The sequence below is a fragment of the Rhamphochromis longiceps genome, linkage group LG22 (genome assembly GCF_057381845.1).
Source record: "Rhamphochromis longiceps isolate RC_006_pf linkage group LG22, R_longiceps_female_GT1.1, whole genome shotgun sequence".
NCBI lineage: Eukaryota > Metazoa > Chordata > Actinopteri > Cichliformes > Cichlidae > Rhamphochromis > Rhamphochromis longiceps.
In genome coordinates, this window is record NC_140577.1 from 23,432,512 (window position 1) to 23,451,819 (window position 19,308).

A 19,308-nucleotide genomic window follows, 5' to 3' on the forward strand; every position below is an offset into this window, starting at 1 on the left:
AAGCTTTCTTTTACTGTATAATGAGTTTAAATAACATGGAAACAATGTCAGTGGAACATTGAAGTAGTGGACACACATTACCGGGTCAAATGGTTGCCATCTATTTATTACAAAAATGTATGACAAAAATAGACTATAGTAATAGTCACTCACCCATTCAAATCATTAAATTCAGGTGTCCCTCTCAGGAGCTCAGCTAATTCCTGTGTGGTACCATCATAGGATGTGTAACAAGTCCAGTCATTAAATTTCCTCACTACTAAATATTCCACAATACACTGTTGGTGGAAGTGATTGGGAACGACAGCAACTCAGGTATGAAGTAGTATTCCAAATAAAATCATAGAGCGGGGTCAGTGGATGCAGAGGTGCTTGGTGCTCAGAGGTCACCAACTTTATGCACAGTCAAGTGCTAGAGCTCAAGAACAGCACGTAGAGAGATTCATGGAATGGGTTTCCATGGCTGAGCAGCTGCAATGCCTTACATCACGAAGCGCAATACCATGATGGACACAGAGGAGTAAAGCACGCTGACACTGGTTAAGTCTGGGTTTGGTGGTTGTTTGATTGCCAAGTGTAAAGTTTGGTGGAGGGTTTTTGTTTTTTACAGGAGTTGGACTCAGCCCTTTAGTTCTAGTGAAAGGAACTCTTAACACTTCATCATACCAAGACACTTTGGACAATTTCATGTTGCCATCTTTGTGGGAACAGTTCACAAAGATGGGAACATGAAATGGATACAACATGACTGCGCACCATGACTGCAAATACCATAAAGACATGAATGATGGAGTTTGGTGTGGAAGAACTTGACTGTCCTGCACAGAGTCCTGACCTCAACCTGACAGAACACCTTTGGGATGAATTAAAGCACACACTATAAGCCAGGCCTTTTCATCCAACATCAGTGTGTGACCTCACAAATGTGTTTTTGGAAGAATGGTCAAAAATTCCCATTAACACTCCTAAAACTGGTGAAAAGCCTGCCTAGTAGAGCTGCAGTTATTATAGATGCAAAGGGTGGGGCAGCATTATATTAAACCCTCCGGGTTAAGAATCCAATGTCACTCAAGTTCATAAATTTACCCTTCATTTCTAAGATACTCAAAAAAGTGGTTGCAGCTCAACTTCATTTATACCTGGTTAATAATAATATCTACGAGAGATTTCAATCTGGTTTTCGCTCATGTCACAGTACAGAAACTGCTTTACTTAAAGTCACTAACGATCTTCTAATCGGAGCTGACTCTGGTCTTCTCACCATTCTCGTCCTTTTAGATCTGAGTTCAGCCTTCGACACCATTTCTCACTCTGTACTTCTAAGCAGACTTTCCTCTCTCGGCATCTCTGACACGCCCCTCGCCTGATTTCAATCATATCGCCTCGACCGTTCCCAGTTTATTCAACTAAGATCATTCCGCTCTCGTCTCTTCCCCGTCACCTCTGGTGTACCTCAAGGCTCAGTTTTAGGCCCTCTTCTCTTCATAATATACATCCTCCCTCTAGGTACCATTTTCCGCAAATTTGATCTTCAGTTTCACTGTTTTGCTGATGACACCCAGTTATATCTCTCTTGCAAACCTAAGTCCTCCCTCCCACCTCCCTCCCTTTCAGAGTGTCTATCCGAGTTAAAATCCTGGTTTACCTCTAATTTTAAAACTAAGATCCTCCTTATTGGCGCCAAATCCAACCTTTTGAAGGCGAACCATTTCTCACTCACCATCGATAACTCCACAGTTTTCCCTTCTCCGCAGGTTAAGAGCCTTGGTGTCATCCTAGACGGTTCACTTTCCTATAAATCTCACATCAATAATCTCACCCGTTCTGCCTACTTCCATCTACGTAACATTAACAGATTGCTTCCTTCTCTTTCCACCCAGTGTACGTCCATTCTTGTCCACAGTCTTGTTACCTCCCGTATTGACTACTGCAATTCTCTTCTGCATGGTCTCCCCCAAAAATCCCTCCATAAGCTTCAACTGGTTCAGAACACTGCTGCTCACATTATCACCAGAACCCCTCTTACCAGCACATCACCCCTGTTCTTCAGGAACTTCACTGGCTCCCTGTGAAATTCCGGATAATATTCAGACTTATTCTGCTCACCTTCAAGGCCATTCATAACCTCGCTCCTCCTTACCTTTCTGACCTGTTAACCACTACCTGTTCTGCCCGTTCACTTCGATCTTCTTCTCCAGCTTGCTGTACCTTCCTTCCGCCTCACCACCATGGGAAGCAGAGCTTTCAGCTGCTCTGCTCCCAGGCTGTGGAACTCTCTGCCCCCAGAAATAAGAAACATTGGTTCTCTCCCCCAGTTTAAATCACTATTCACTGTAAATCCACTGTTTGTTAATTTTATATTCTGCTTTCGTTTTATTGTTCTTATTCTGCTATTGTTTTACTAAGTGTTTTATCCTATTGTAAAGTGTCCTTGGGTGACTTGAAAGGTGCTCATAAATACAATTTATTATTATTATTATTATTATTATTATTATTATTATTATTATTATTATATATTTTTGAAGGCAGATGAGCCAGTACTTTTGGTAATACAGTGTACAGTATATCCAAAATCAGGAAAATTCCTAAAAATGACCCCACAAGTTGTTTATGCAAGATCTTATAACTATCTATATTATGCTTTAAAAAGGCTTTAACCATTTTCTTCCAGCCATGTGAATGGATGTACCGTGCGCTCCTCATCTTTGGAATGACCCATGTCCCCCATGTAAGATTAAAAACATAAACATGTTTAACATTTTAAAATGGCCTAATTTAACCTCAATTAAGAACAGATACTAACAAAATAGTTTTTGTGCCTAAATCTAACAAACAAGCATGTGAAGACAAACTTGAAAGAGGCAGCCTCCTGATTTACTACTCTATTAAGAAAATCTACTACACTGGCACTGTGCCTGATATCTTAAAAGTGTGTGTATAAATATATGCTACAACACTATAACCTGTGGAGAAACTAGACACATCATTACTAGTGGATCCGGGGCCAGCAGCCATGGATGAAAGGCTGTATATGATCCACATATGATATATGATCCACCTGATCCACAAAACAGACTTTACAAGCAGGAAACTACTCCCGCCCCCCCGCGTGCACATACACACACTCACACCCTGCTTGCATGCAGTGACCCTCTTGCTAAACAAGTTTATTACGACCTCCAAGAGCTGGACAGGCGATAGATCACAGCAGGGGAGGCCAGAGGTGAATCCATCAAAGCGACTTTAATAAAGACCACTTGATTTGGCCTGCTGGCTCAACAGCTAAAATGGTTGTGTTCAGGTCCAGTGAAGCCTACCATAGTCTAGGTCACAGTGTGTCTGCTTGCCTTGTTCCCAGATTATTAAAGTGGTTATTTATTGGCAGAGAGAAAAGAACACAGTAACTTTAGAAATGTATTATTATATTATCAACATTTGTGCCAGTGTGTTAATGATATATGTTAGCTCACAGAAAGGGGATTTCCCAACAAAAGGAAGAAAAGTGCCATCTCCAAAACAGAATGTGTAAAATGCTCTTTTATAGGTTGAGATTGCACTTGTATCTCTATTAGCCTCTCATACACAATGCAAATAGTTCTACAATCTAATACTTAATCTCTTCTCAGGCAGATTAATCACTGCAAATCTACACTGTTTGCACAAGCATTGCTTAGCCCAACACATCTCAGTATTAAATTCTTGTTTTCAGAGGCACTAACATCCCATGAAATGGTAATGCAGCGGTGCTTAGAAAATGTGCAAGACACATTTAAGATTTCCCATTTTAAATGTTTCTGGCATCATTTCTGTAAATGACTTGAATATCTAACAAAATAAAAAATGTTCACTGTGTAAAAGGCCTGTGATCTTTTAACCCAAACTGCTAGCGTGGAGCTAGCAGTTTGAGATAATAGCTATAAGCTAGCTAGAAATGTCTATGTGGCAGTTTAGCGCAATTTACTTCACTTGCTTTTTTATGCTAGTGTTTTGTGCTATGCTAGTTCAGTCCTTACTTTCTATCCTGGTTTAGCAGTGAATCAATGAATCAGCTAACAACAAGAATAAAGTTTGCCCGCTTTTTGGCAAACACACCTATAAAAGGTGGATGTAACCACTGTTAACTCAACCAATCGCATTTGCCATGTTGCCATGCTGTTTATAGGCGTTAGAAGTGAACCTATTTGAATGAAACAACACAGCTTGGTTACTCAGCAAACCATATCACTCTCAGACTTCTTGGCAGTTTGGAAATATATTTTGTTTAATCTATAAAGGCAAACAGATAAATGGGAACTCTTTAAAATAGAGAGATTGCTGTGGGTCTTTGTGATTTTGCAGTTAAATCATTTGTGTTTCTACCAATAATCTATCTATTAGCACAAAACATGTTTTGTATGTAATGGCAACCTTGACCACGTTCAACTGTGATAACACACTGACTCCATCATGTTGCCATTTCATTGCCATCCTGACACAACAAAGTAGCTTTGATGAAGTTGTGAAGCATCCATTTCAAAGGCAATGAGATCGCAAGTTCATGGTTGTAATGATTTTGGTCGTGCCGCAGTCTTCAAGCACTGCCTTCCCCAGTGTGACTGTAGCATAAAGTGGACAGATAGCAGAGTAGTATAGATCTTTCCACTGATACCACTGAATCCAAATATTGTTTTAAAATGCTGCAATATCGATTTAAAGTCATGCTTGGTAAGTAGAAGAATGAATAAAAAATGGACTGAGAATACTCAAACTTGACAACAACAATACAATGTGAATATTCAGTAGCAGTTGTTTTGCTGGCTTTGTTTGCCTACTGCATCAGCAGTATTGTTTCTGATGATTGCTCGTGTCAATAAGCCAACTTAGTCCAACAAAACTGAAAGCAACACAGATAAAGAGTGATACATGAGCAGATGGGTGAAAGGGCAGAGGAAAGGGTGGGCAAGCACTCCCATATATGCTGCCCTGATGTGTATATTAACCTGTGTGAACAAAGCGTAGCCTGGGCAGTTTGTATTCTGTTGGTGCTTTAAAACTCGCCTCAGGATTTATCATCCAACCCAGCTAGACAGCTCGATGCAGAGAAGTAGGAAATGTACACACTGCAAGAGAGAGAAAAGAAAAAAAATGGTGAGGCAGAGCCAATTGCTTGGAAGCCCTCATCTCTCTCTTCTACTCCATTGTCTTTGATTCATAAGGGGGGGATATGATGGTTGGCCAGGGCAAGGGCTAGGTATGGCATTTTGGCAGGAGGTGGAAAGAAGGAGGGCTAAGGACCAATCTGTAACAGTCGTCGTTGCGTTGTGGTTTACTGTGTCAGCATGCTGCCCATTTAGCAGTGGTCATCGAAAAAGCAATACCATCCGTATATTACCTTGTCGTGTGCGATACATCAGCTCCTATGTCTTTTGGGTTTTTCTTTATAGAAAGAGAAAAGGGAAAACAGCAGCTGTCATGTCACGTTTGAAAGGGGAAAGAAGGAAGAAGGGAAAAATTGCCTTCTCGGGCCACTTGGAGGCACTAGTGGCACAAAGAAACCTTATTATTGTTCTCTTTTATACTTGGTGGAGTGTCAAGTGATGTGGATCTGGCCTGCCACTCGTGCACTCTGTCTTTCCCTCCACCACAGGTCTGGATTATATAAGTGTGCATTCATTAACACATCTTCTGCCATGTGCTCCCTTCCCAGCAGATGGTTAACTGAAGGCTACAGAGGACATTAGGGAGGAGATTGGGTACTACCTCAGGAAAATCACTTTAGAAACCCTTGCACGAAAGAGGGCTTTAACTCAACTGGTGACATTGAAAAGGGTGAAAATACGTGTTTGATAAAAGCTATGTTAACTTTTATGCTACTTGAAAAAAATTAATAAATACAAACCTTTGGTGTCAAGAAACTGAGATGTTGTTCAGGGTATAAAAATCATAGCTGAGTGCCACATAATGATGTAGAATATAGCTGAATTTTTTATTGTTGTTGTTATTATTTGCTGTTGTCAAAATCCAATCATCAATAAAATACCTCCAGTGGAACTGTCTGGTGTTTCTCTTCTATCAGCTTGCAAATACCTCTCTCAAAAAAAGAGAAGAAGAAAAGACTCCCTCCATTCATACCTCACTATTATGCAAACAGCTTGTCTTCTCATACTGCCTGATGTGTAAATAAGACATAAGGCAAGCAGACAGAGTTGATAGGCTCCATTGCTGTTCGGCTAAATATTGGAATGGGCAAGACTTGAGATTTGAATATGGTATGATCGTTACAGAAGCGATGGTTCCACTATCTGACAATCAGCCTTCACAACGGGATATTTACGCATTACCGAGTTTTCTGGGGACAGAAGCAAAAAGAAGCAAAAAAACAACCAACCAACCAAACAAAAAAAAAAAAAAAAAACACATCACGACAGCGGAGGCAATCCCTGGGACAGAAATGCATCATAGATGAAAGAAAGAGTGGTAAGATGTGTTCATAAATGTAAACTCACTTTATGCAGCAGTGTACCAAAGAATGTCATGGAACACGCACAAGCAAATGGGTTACACTGTAGATTCTTCATCTGTGACTTTAAAAGAAAATACTACAAGGGCCAGTTATTGAACACAACCAATCATATCACTTAGATCACACTAAGCATCACTTGAATTTTATAGAGTTTACTGCTGACCAAGTTCAGCCGTTAATCATCACCATCTATGCATTTTTCAGATGGATGCTTCCTGCAGCATAATGTGCCATCAGATGCATTAATGTGGCCGCGGAATATTGGTGTGATGCTATCAAATCAGCATGGGCCAAGATCTCTGTGGAAGGGTTCCAGCGTCTAGTCGAGTTAGTGCATGAAGGAACGGAAGGTTGTCTAAGTGGAAAAAAGCAGTGGTGTCTCTCCAAAGGAAAGTTCTGGAAATATTCTTATATCATGTCATATTGTTGTCCAATTCTATAAAAAGGATGAATTGAATTGGTTTATTATTATGTGTTCTCTATTTTGGTTATAGTCTGTGAGTTCTGACATTTGAAGCCTTTGATTTATAGCTTTCAGGGTTTTCTTTGCTTTGGTGTGCATCGTGTGCCTCTACACTCAGTCTGAGTTTTTGTTCCTTTTGTATCCTGGTTTGTGTCATTTGTCTTGATTAGTTTCAACTGGTTCTTGTTCCCCGACCGTTTCCCTTCCCCTGATTGCCCTCTGTGTTTTTGTGTGTATATTTCCAGTTTCCATTTGTTCTTTGTCAGAAGTCTATTTGCCCACCTTGCCTCATTTTTCTCTTTGTTGAAGTATTTAGATCCCACTGTTTGCTTTATGTTTTAGGCTTTCATATACTTTGTTGGACCATTTCAACAAACAAAAGGCTGGTTTGAATTTATGCACATCTGTTTGTGAGTCCTGCATTTGAGTCTTAACTGCACCCAATTTGACACATTTAAACTTTGAACATTTTCACACACCAGATTTTTCTTTTAATTTATTGAAGAATTTTATAAACTCATGTTACAAATTGCTTCAGAAAAGAAAAACAACTAAGTGACATAAAGGATATTCCACTATGTACTATGCTAAAGGAGATAAAGTAAGCACTGAAGCTTTGCTTAGTATTCAGAGAATTCAGTCAGCTCTTAGTATGCCTTCTTAACGTATCACCTCTTTCAGAGACGTACACCCCTAAGAAAAACTATTCAACTGCAGCCCTGGTAATATGTTACAAACCTCAATAGTGTTGACTGAAAAACAATCAATGCAATGTTTCTATGTTACTATTTTTCTAAAGCATCAGATAAGCAAAATCTGGAAGTGCTGGAAATCTTAACCATGTAATGACATATAATTAGTTACATTAATCCTAATTGTCAGTTATTAAATGGAATATGCAAGAAAAATCATCACTGAAATAAAGAAGACATTATGTTATATACTTTGTATGTTATGATTTGATTTAATAATATCAATTATGGCTGCTGCCGCTGCCAATGGGTGGCCACTTTGTACTGGTAGGTATGTGTGACATACTTTGGATGAAAGTCAATGACTCAGCTTATGAGTTGCATGCAAGAGCCACAGTCATCATTAGGGCAGAGAGGGCAAAACATCATACAGTAGTTAGTGTGGGTTACAGCCCATTACAGACAGTGGGAACTGCAATTACATGCTTTGACACTCATGAAAATAAAGGAGGGACAGCATGAAGAGGTATGTGCCTATTATTTTATGGATGTAGCAAAACAGCTAAACAGTGAAAGCAAAGTAAGTACACATAGTGTCCAGCACACCATACAGGAGCCATCAATGTAGCAGTGTGACAGCAGTGATTATTCCCTGAATAATTGCAATTGCGCAATAAATTTCTGCACAACGTGATGCGATCAATCACAATTACAGTTTTAATTTCTTGACAGCCATACTAATAGCACATGATGGCGCAGACTGACATGTGTGTCTACTATGAGGGGCCGTACAAGCCAAAATTTATTCTTTCACTCTCACACACATACATTCTTCTTCCACACACATATATTTTCACTCTCACACACATATATTTTCACTCTCACACACATACATTCTTCTTCCACACACATATATTTTCACTCTCACACACATATATTTTCACTCTCACACACATACATTCTTCTTCCACACACATATATTTTCACTCTCACACACATATATTTTCACTCTCACACACATATATTTTCACTCTCACATACATATATTTTCACTCTCACACACATATATTTTCACTCTCACACACATACATTCTTCTTTCACACACATATATTTTCACTCTCACACACATATATTCTTCTTTCACATACATATACTTTCACTCTCACGTAGTTTTATTTTAATTTTTATATTTAGATATTTTTATTCTCATGTTTACACATATTTAACACACACATTGCAATATTATGCTCTCTTATACATGTATTTTAATCTACATATTTACACATTTGCACTCTAACATACATGCATTTTCATTTATGCATTCCTACATTTTGCTCTCATTTACATGCATTCAAAATGCATTTAATCTTACAAATAATATATGTATGTAAGAAGAGAATGCATACATATCTGAAGAAAATATATGTATGCAAGAGAATAATGTATGTGAATGAAAGAGTATAGTGGAAACGGAAGGAGTTTAATGGAAACGGAAGGCTGGGTGTCTGTACCGCTGTGATTGGCTGAGAAGCACGCGCGGGTCACTTTCAAGTGTCTGACAGCATGGAGGGGGGAGAAGAAACTCGAGTTCTTCAGCAAGCTGTCGGGTTGTTAAGAAATATTTTATCATCTCCTGAAACGGTCACATCGTTGTCCTCGTCACTTGATCAAGATGGGACGGGCTCAACTGCACCCAGTGTTACCCACAGCACGGTGGAAAGTGAGATGAGGGAACTTTTTAGACCAGCTAACACCCGGGTATCTTCAACGAGTCAAGTAGCTACACGGAGTTCGACTGGAGTGGGGCAGTCTTTGCGATATCAGACCCAAAAACACTTTGGCAACTGGAACTGCAGATCAAGGAAAAGGTAAGAACAAAACAGTTTGCCACTTAACTATACAACTGCGAAATACAAAATACGAAATGTGCTTTGCTGATTTAGCAACGCACTTTTTTACCCTTATAAATTTTTAGCCCTAGCTAATTTATTCAGCAGCATCCACATTAAAAACAGTAAAGACCGTGGCATTTATTTCAATATTAGTGGCTGTTTGTACGTCGAGTGTAAGTTGATGCTTACTTTAAGATTACTTTATTAAATCTTCTTTATTAATGTGGGAGGTGGTAGCTACATTAGCCTGCTAAATAAAAGGTTGGGTTAATTTTCTTGTTGTTTTTGTTTAGTTTTGTATTTATTTATTTATTTATTTATTGGGGTAGAATTTTAATCTTGCTAGAAGACATCAATCCAACTCTGTGTTGTGAGTGGATCAATATCTGTACCACTGTAGAGGTAGATAAACATGGATGCCAAGTCATGCCTTCAGTCCAGTTTCTACAGTGTATGAAATAAGAAAAAAAGAAATATGATCAGTGTCTTTTTTGTTCTTTAGTCAAAGTAAAAAGTAATAGCAAATGTTTCTTTGTATGCCTCTTTGTAGAGCAGTAAAAAAAATCCTTATGCATTGTACTATATATTTATTTATTTATTTATTTATTTATTTATTTAATTCAAGCGTCAGTGAATTAAAATGGTCAAACCCCAAAACATTTTCTATTTTACGTACATTTTCCATTTTTTTTCAAAGGCAATTTATAGGCATGCTATTACTTTATGCATTTTTTTTTTCTTTCAAATTATGTTTCTGTTATTTGTGTTTGCTATTATACTCAACTCTTACATGCACAAGCAACTTTAAACATATTCAAGTGGGCTAAATGGCTAGCTGCGATACTGTTTTTTTTAATATAAACTGTGTAACATTTTATTTTATTCATAAAAGCTTAGCAACAGTTTAACGTGTAAGCTGGTCTCTACCAAGTGACATTAGCAACTTTCTTAAGGAACTGATAGTGTCTAAGTATAGGTAAATAAAACAAAAGATACATAAATCTGAATATAGTTTCTGTTTTGTTTTATAGGGCCAAGACACATTATCATGATACTTTCAACAAAGATGTCATCCTTCTTCCACGGCCATCAAGCAGTGTTGTTGTCAAGCATCGCACAAAACAACATTTACATGAACAAGGGCATATATTGAATGGATTTGAATTCCAAAAATCCTGGGACCAGAAAACTGTCTCTGAACAAATAAGGGACGCCTTTGGAGATAAACTTTCTATTGATGTAAGGTAGGTTGTGCTAGCAGTCGAAACCTAATGCGACACAGCTTTTGTCAGTAGTCTTTTCGATATCTAGGCATTTCAAAGCTTTACATAACGATTTAAGTCAGAGAACAGGTAGACATGAATCAGTAAACTAAAATAAAAGAACCAAATCAGTTATCCTTTCTTGAACACTCCATTTTTGGCATACTTTTTTGACATTTGTATAAAGTTTACTTCTGTTACTACTGGTTTCAGTCTGATTCAAAGAGGAAAACAAGATTAGCTCTAAAAAAGTTATTGGAACATTTTTGCTGTTTTGGATTTTAAACATTTTACAACTTACTGTAACTGTTTTCCAGCCTGGAGTTTCTGATGGCTTGTGGCAACAGACTGATTGCGCCCAAACTGCGAGCAGGACAGGAGCTGGATGCAAATCTCATACATAAAATTTATAAATCGAAAGCCCTATACATCAGACCATCAAAACCAATTTTGGTACGTTATTTGACTTTTGAATGAATCTACATAGCACTGTAATAATAATATGAAGACCAGAAATTGGTGCATAAACAACCTTTGAACTTTCTCATGTCTGTTCTTTTTAAACTTGCCTTTCACCTTTTGTAGTTGGATAGAATAGTACCAAGTTAATGTTCCTTTTTTAAAATGTTAATCCTAAGCTCTGGTATTGACTAAATTTACAGCTGCTCTGTTGGACTGTTTGTGAATTATAGAACGTAAGACTACTGCTGTTCAGGAGATGTGTTACAATTTTGTCTGCCTAGTATGTAAAAGTAATTGTGAGAAAGATCTATTAACTCTTGAAATTTCTCACCCTATGGTAGCTGGGATAGGCTCCAACCACCCCACCTCTGATAAGAATAAGCAGAAGAGGTTGGATATATGGTATTTAATGTTCAAATTCAATATATGTGAATTATTATAATTATTATTTTATTTCTAAGGATGATATTACAAGCTACAGCAGTGAGGAAAACTGTGAAGAAAACCCTGTTTCATCAAGGCAGCTGCGCTCATCATCTTCAGACAGTTTTGCCAGTTCAACAGCTGCCTTCCAACCAATCTCTGCTCCGACGCAATCTCCTACCTCATCAGTTTGTAATGGAACATTATTAACGGAAACTCCTGCCTTGACCCATGAAAGTAGTATCTCACACAAGTACAGCAGCACTTCAACAAACATTTCCTTCAGCCAGTTACCAGTGTCTTCATTGGAAATCTACCCTTCCACTAGTCAGCCTTCTACCTCATCATCTGCATCTTTAAGTGATCCAGTTCTGGTCCTGACGTGCCGAAATACCTCAAGCTCACCCTACCAGACCAGGAATCCAGAGAATCATTGTTCAGCATTACCCTCTACATCAACACACAGTCAATCTGTAAACTACGATAACTACCTTTCAATCATGACTCCACTATCTGACATGTCTTCTGATGATGAGGAACTTAACCAGGCTATACTAGCAAGCCTGCAGAGCGAAAGGTTAGTTTCAAATACAAATGTTTTACAGTAGCCAATTAAACACACCATATTTGTTGCAATCCAATACTGTAACCAGTGTTGTGAAGGAGTGTAATCCATCCTCAGATATTTATATGCATATATGATATTTATATTTGCTGTTAACAAAACAGTTTTTTGAATAATGTCTACAGAGTCAAATGATAATGCTGTATTGCTGGCAAATTTTATTTTATTTGAAATAGGCAGCGAATTTTTAACAGCCTATCTGACAATGAAATGAAATTTACTTATTGTGCATTGAAACTATTTTTCTTTGCTCTAGTGCTTTCTAGTTCTCCAAAACATATAAACAATATAAAAAGCCACTGAGCAATATACTCCTTTGTACATTTTGCTTATGATTATGATAATTTCCTTTGGTGATTAATAAAGTATGCTGATTCTGATTTTGACAAAACTTTGTATGTCCTTGTAGCCCTTGTATGTGAATGTTTTTACTGATGTCCTTTTCAATATTTTTTTCTTTTTTTTTTCTTTTCTTTTTTCTAATCCTACAGGACTTCAAGTTGTTTGGTATCAGCAAAAGATATTTTGGAGGAACTTTCTGCAAAAGTAAACCAACAGAAGAAATGCAAGTTCAACATTAATAGATCAACAGTCCTGGATGGAGCAATTAGAGGTTTTAAACGAGCGACATATGATCCATGCCACACAATTTCTGTCAGGTTTTCTGACGATATGGGAGTACCTGAAGAGGCTGTTGACTTCTAAGACTTCTGATCGAAGCTTTGCCCCTGTCTCCAATGTTTGAGGGTGAAGAAGGCAAAATGAACTTGGCGCTTGATAGTGCTGGTATGTATTGATTTTAGGCTGATATCCCTGGAGTAATGCAATAAAAAAATCATTTTTATGAAGTTCTTGTCAAGCGCTTTCATGCATCTATTGACATGTAATGTTTTTCATTATTTCTAGCCATGAGGGAGGACAGGTACTTCATTGCAGGCAGAGCCATTGCAGTAAGCCTTGTACATGGTGGTCCACCAGCAGGCTTTCTGTCCCCAACACTCTTCTCTTGCCTTGTTGATGGCCCAGATTTGGCTGAACCAGTTTTAGAAGATGTTGCCGATAGTGACCTGCGTGAAAAAATTAAAAGGGTAAAACTGATTTGTCAGTTGTTGGATAATGTTTTAGTATTGTGTGCATTTCGTTCTACTCCATGTATTAATTGGGGCCCATTAATTTTTTATTTTTTTATTTGAAGGTTAAAGAGTGTAAATCCTTTGAAGATCTGATAGTAGCAACTGAGCCACTTCAGGAATACTTAGCCAATGCTGGCTGCCTGAGGCCGCTACGGAGGCTGGAAGACAAGGATCTGCTTATACATGACATTATCATGTTCCAAGTAATACACAGAGTCCGTGGTCCATTTGAAAGGTATGTATGTATGTATTTATTGTTGTCCAATAAGTAACTCAAACCCATGCTGATTGCCTTGTATTCTGGGAATTTTGTGTGACATTTCTTTATGTGTAGGTACACCATGCCTCCAAAGGTGACAGCATCACATGAAAAATGCAGATTTGGGATATACACTTTTGATGATGTGAATAATCTGAAGTAAAAATTATTGTATATATAAATTCATATGTTTTAGATTATACTTCTTGGATCCATTCATTTTTGATGTGATTTGTGATTTTAAAGGTAATTCTGATTATCATTTAGATTTCAGGATGGACTACGGACACTTGAGGTGCTGGACAAAATCCAAGATCACCCAGAGAGTTTTCGCACCCTTCCATGCTGGTCACCTTCAGTGCTTACAGCTGACCTTCTTGACAGCCTCTTTACCATCCGCCTTTCTCCGGCTGGGAGCAATAAAAGGCAGGCTGAAGCAGTTGTCATTAGTTTCTGGAGAGACTACCTAGCAGATGCAGAAGGTAAATTTAGCGTTTTAAGCATTGTGTTCAATTTATAATGCAGTGCATCTTTTCATTGAATCAGTTAAAAGTAGAAATGCTTGCTGTGTTTTTTGTCTTTAATGCCATTTTTGACAGTATTGCTTTTCCTTTAGATCAAGACGGAACACAGAAGCTGGGGACAATTTTTGCCTTCGCCACTGGAGCCAACACTGTTCCACCAATTGGCTTCTCTCCACAACCGTCCATTGAATTTCTTCACCAAGAGCCAGATGCACAAACCATGTCTAAACTACCCATTGCAAACACGTGCATCAATTGTTTAAAGTTACCACTTCATACCTCTTACAAAGACTTTCAGGAGAATATGGACTTTGCATTAGGTAATACACATGGTTTTGGAATAGCTTAATTCCTGGTCAGGTTAGTATGCTAATCTGAGTTTTGCACTAGGGCTGCCACGATTTGTCGACTAGTCACGATTACGTCGACTATCAAAATCGTCGACGACTGATTTAATAGTCGACGCGTCGTTTGAAACTTTGTACGATCACAAAAGACGCAGGAATAAGTGGCAGGATTTAAGAGTGTAATAACGGACTGAAACAGAAGATGGCAGCACTGCATGTACAAGGATGTCAGCTACCGTTAAACCCCGAAGAAGAAGAAGAAGAAGCAGCTGTGTCCCAGAATTCATAGCGCGGCCCGGCGCAGTTTCCAACAATGGCGGCAGCTAGTTAGTTTTAATGTTACTCTTATTATTCTTTCTGGGTCACAAAATAAACGTTTAACATATTTTCAGGCGAGAATGTAGCTGTGTAAACCTCAAATATCTGCTCAGTTTATCAGGACACCACATATTTTCAAAAGCGCTCCGACGTTTTCGGAGACATCTGTTACCCACTAGCTCGTTAGCGAGCCGGGGGCTAGGCTCACTAGCGCCGTGAGAACACCGGACTCCCCGCAAATCGTTTTCAAACCCACCGCCGTCTTTCGCTACTCAGGTTAAATATATATGAGTCACTTAGATAAATTAAAAATGTTATTGTTTGGCTTTTTTTTTTTAGTATTTTATTTGTTCCTGAGTAAATCAGTTTGTCTGAGATTAAAGTTATAGTTTTTACACAGCTGAATAAACGTCAAGCAGACAGCTGATTATCAGAAGTGTGAGATGCTCCAGAATATACTCCAGTGTCCTGTTATATTTTAGATAGCAAGGAGTTTATTAATCTTCACTGAAACAATCTGCAAATTTCATTAAAATTCAATAAACTATCATCTTGTCTTTATTTTCAGTTAGCACAGACCTTAAACACTTAAAGCTGTAAGCTAATGATAGTTATATAAGAGCAGATGCTGCTGGTGCAATAAGCTGTAGTTTTACGTCTAATGGATGATGATCTGATTAGTCGACTAATCGCAAAAATAATCGGTGACTAGTCGACTATCAAAATAATCGTTTGTGGCAGCCCTATTTTGCACTCAGTTAAATTAATGAGTGTCAACCATTAAGTAATTCTAAGAGGGGGGGGGGGTGTTTTGAATATCATTGCATTTTCTTTCCCAGAAATCAAACAAATGTTCAAAATGTTCCACCTAAAACACCAATTAACACGCTTGAGACCAAGCTGAATTTACTTTATGTTGCCATATTTCATATGTCACCCACCTATTTTGTGATTGGAGGCTCTGTTTTTGCATTGACCTTTTAACAAATGTTCATTTGCTTCAAGTTTTTTGCTTGTCAGGGTACCATTCTACAAGTATACAATAGTTATATATACTAACATAATTCAATAATAATTTTTTCATTGCATTAATTTATGTGCATTGTGATTATTTTTGTTTTCTAGGTTTGTACTTGTTTGTTGCTTTTATTCTCTGGTGTTCTTCAATATTGTTTATCTGACACTTCTATTCTATTTGATCAGTGATCCATGTTTGATGTATTGACTGTATGACTGTATTAATGTTAATGTTATCAGTTTGAGTCATCTTGTTCCAAGACAATACATCTGGTGATTGTGATGACCAAAAACCTCAATAAAATGTGGTTGCACAAATTTATTTTTTCTTTTAACAAGGTGTTTTAAAACAAAACATGGTTGTAAAATCTCAACACACTTGATAGGTTTGTAGCATAAACCTATTCGCTGGAACGTTAAGACAATATAATTACACTGCTAAGCAAGACACAAATAGGCAAAGTTCTTCATGTTACTCGTGCACGGGAGAGAACCGGACAACCGCTCGACTCCAGTTGGTCTCGTCCGTCCTCCTGTAACACTGCCCTTTTATTGAGGTTACATGAATATGCATAGGTTCATTAACATACGACGTCTACATACAAACAAAGAGTACCTTGCCTGTGTGTATGCGTGTGTGTGTGTGTGTGTTGCTGATCAAAGGGTTAAACATCCTTGGTCAGGAAGAGGGTAGCCTCCCCCTCACCCTAGATGGTTCATCCTAGATAACACGGTGAGGAAGTCCTGCAGTTCATCTAAACAAAGAGCACTTAGACTAGAACAGACGTAGCTACGTTAATCCTACCATAAAACAATAAGACACGGTATGACCTCTCATGCTCCCAAAGTGCTGTCTAATACACACAAAGTTTGCAGACTATCAAGGATCAAAACCTCTACCAATCTACAACTAATTACAAAACTCTAAGCATATATAAGTAAATATTTCTAAGCATAAATGACAATCAACAATACAAATCTAACATTTCCCCCCTTTTTGACCTTTATGCTTAAAAAGTTCCCAGGTATGAATACCTCATGTCTGACAGTTTCAATGCAAACCTTTTTATACTCAGCATATGTCAAATCACCCTAAATTACTGAAAAGGTACACAGTTTAATAAATGTATTAGCAGTTACCCCATTCATTGAGCTCATCTCATGGCAAACTACATCTTACGAGCAACCAAAGAAATTGTTAATTTAATAGTGAAACTAAAAAAGTAACATTTTCAAAAACATCTCAGCTTGGTGGTGCTTCCTCCGGGTGTGCACATCACATGTCTCTCTGCAGAGTGGTTTAAGCTCTGCAGGGCGTCATGAATGTCTCTTCCAGTTGTTTCCATCACTGTCCATAGGACCAGAGTCCAAATGTATGTAGAATAGACATTCAAACATACCAGTTGGTTTTGTTGTTCGTCAACATGGGTCTCAGCTATTTCCAAGCTGCAGACCTCTCAGCACTCTAGTTTTATGGCCTCTTACCAGCCCCCATCACCTGACTTCAGACCTTCGTCTTGTGAGGGGGATATTTATGACTCCTTAATTGTCCACGCTCTGCAGAGAAACACCTCTGTGGAAAGGGTGCAGGGTTCAGTTGTCTTACTGCTGTTATGATCCCAGCAGCCTTCAGAGTGTCATCGTATGCACAGTATAGTGGCACAGCATTAGGTGATGTTCATAGGAAACTGCTGTCATCACCACCATAGCTTCTGGTTCCTGTGCTTTCATAGAATCATGATGTCATCCCCGAACTCCTTCTGCGCTGTCGATGGAGCTTGGCACGCTCCCCTCATCCCACGAGTTTTCATGTTCCAACGCTGCTGAAGGTTTAAGGCAGAGCACGTCGTACACCTTAGTTGTCTTCCTCAGCGTCAATATTGAATCTTTCATTTTATTTAAAATCTCCTGGAAGCTCAGTAGCACAGCTCTCTGTGTGATGTCTGCTGTGCTGAAGATGATCTCTGATCCTCCTGAAGCCTCTCTCCTGGCCTCAGCTCCCATCTTGTGGACGATCCTCTCCTCTATTTTGCAGGCAGTTTCATGGTCCTTGCTGTGGCTCCAAGGTCTGATCTCATGATGGGCCCCAACCAGCTTGACCTTTGACCTCAACCACTGCCTGGCTGTCGGCTATGCCTGGAATGGTTCACGCTTCTCACTGGGCCTCTGAAGATTTCTCAGGAGATTACTGCTGCACCTGTATTTCCTTGCTAAGAAGAAAAACTTCTATTTGGAGAGCATGTCAACAATCATCAAACCACATTCTTTAGTTCAGTGAACTTCACTTATAGGCCATCAAAGCCTCATCTGAACATGGATGCACCACTTGCATAGGTTTAATATTTGTAAATAAAACGGCTAATCACACAAATCACTGCAACAATAATAGTAAACATTGTTTAATGTTAATCCTTGCACTCCACCTCTTGACGCATGGACATTCCCATGCGTCAACTCACCAAACCTGGATCCCTGTCTTAAAGAAAAAGATTAGCTAGATCATGTCCCAGGCAACATCAGGGCATCTCCTCTGGAGTAGCTCCGTAACCCTGCAATAAAAGATGTTAGCGTGTGTTGCATATTAAGTTTGCTTAACACCTGGCTCTCCCAGGAGCCTGCATACACACCATCACGGCCTGGAAAGCAAAATCTGGAAGTGAAATCAAACTTCATACCTGTAAACAATTGTATCATAAGAGTAATAAGCATTCAACATCAGCAAGACAAGTGTCATGTGCAGGTTTTCTCAAATCAGTAACTACAACTATTACCCTAATTCACCTCAGACATGGATTATCCCATGTACTCTGTTAACATTAATGTAATCAGTGACTTCTCTTAAGCAAAGTCACTCCACTCATATATTATTATTATGGGTTCAAAAGTGGCCAGCAAATGAGCCCATAATAAACTATTCCATAAATACCGTAATCTCTTATTTGTTTTACCCATGTCACTTGTCCGCTTCAGCTGAATCTACCACAGCATTCTCAAAGAAACAAACATTAGCAATACACATTGACTGTGGTCAGACGGAGGTCAGACACAGGTCAACGGATTCTAGAGGTGCCATAAAACACCATTAAGTTAACACTCGCTGTGGAAACAGTAACACTGGTCTCATCACAGTATGTCTCAAACTATATTAATTTCTCCATCAACATATGCCTGTAACTACAGTTTTCTTCACACATAAACCCAGAAATCTCGTAGTAGAGAAACATTAGCCAGTATTCCTATAAATCACATGATCAAACACATGAAGAACCATAATGCTGTAAAAACGAAAATGCAAATGTTAGCGCTTGCGCAGGCGTATGCATACTTTGTCACAGATATCTCTGTGAGCACACAAGCTAGTGAATGACGCACACATAGTAAATTCACA

The 19,308-nt window shown here is 38.6% G+C and overlaps 1 pseudogene across 1 annotated transcript; it reads left to right on the forward strand.

Annotated features, from left to right (window-relative positions):
- The first annotated feature begins 9,221 nt into the window (after positions 1 to 9,221).
- Positions 9,222 to 15,048, forward strand: LOC146644100 (uncharacterized; annotated as a pseudogene). Its single transcript, XR_014909274.1, has 9 exons — positions 9,222 to 9,526; positions 10,582 to 10,794; positions 11,130 to 11,265; positions 11,736 to 12,274; positions 12,814 to 13,108; positions 13,229 to 13,410; positions 13,518 to 13,690; positions 13,982 to 14,196; positions 14,331 to 15,048. The product of XR_014909274.1 is annotated as an uncharacterized LOC146644100 (transcript).
- Positions 15,049 to 19,308: the final 4,260 nt, after the last annotated feature.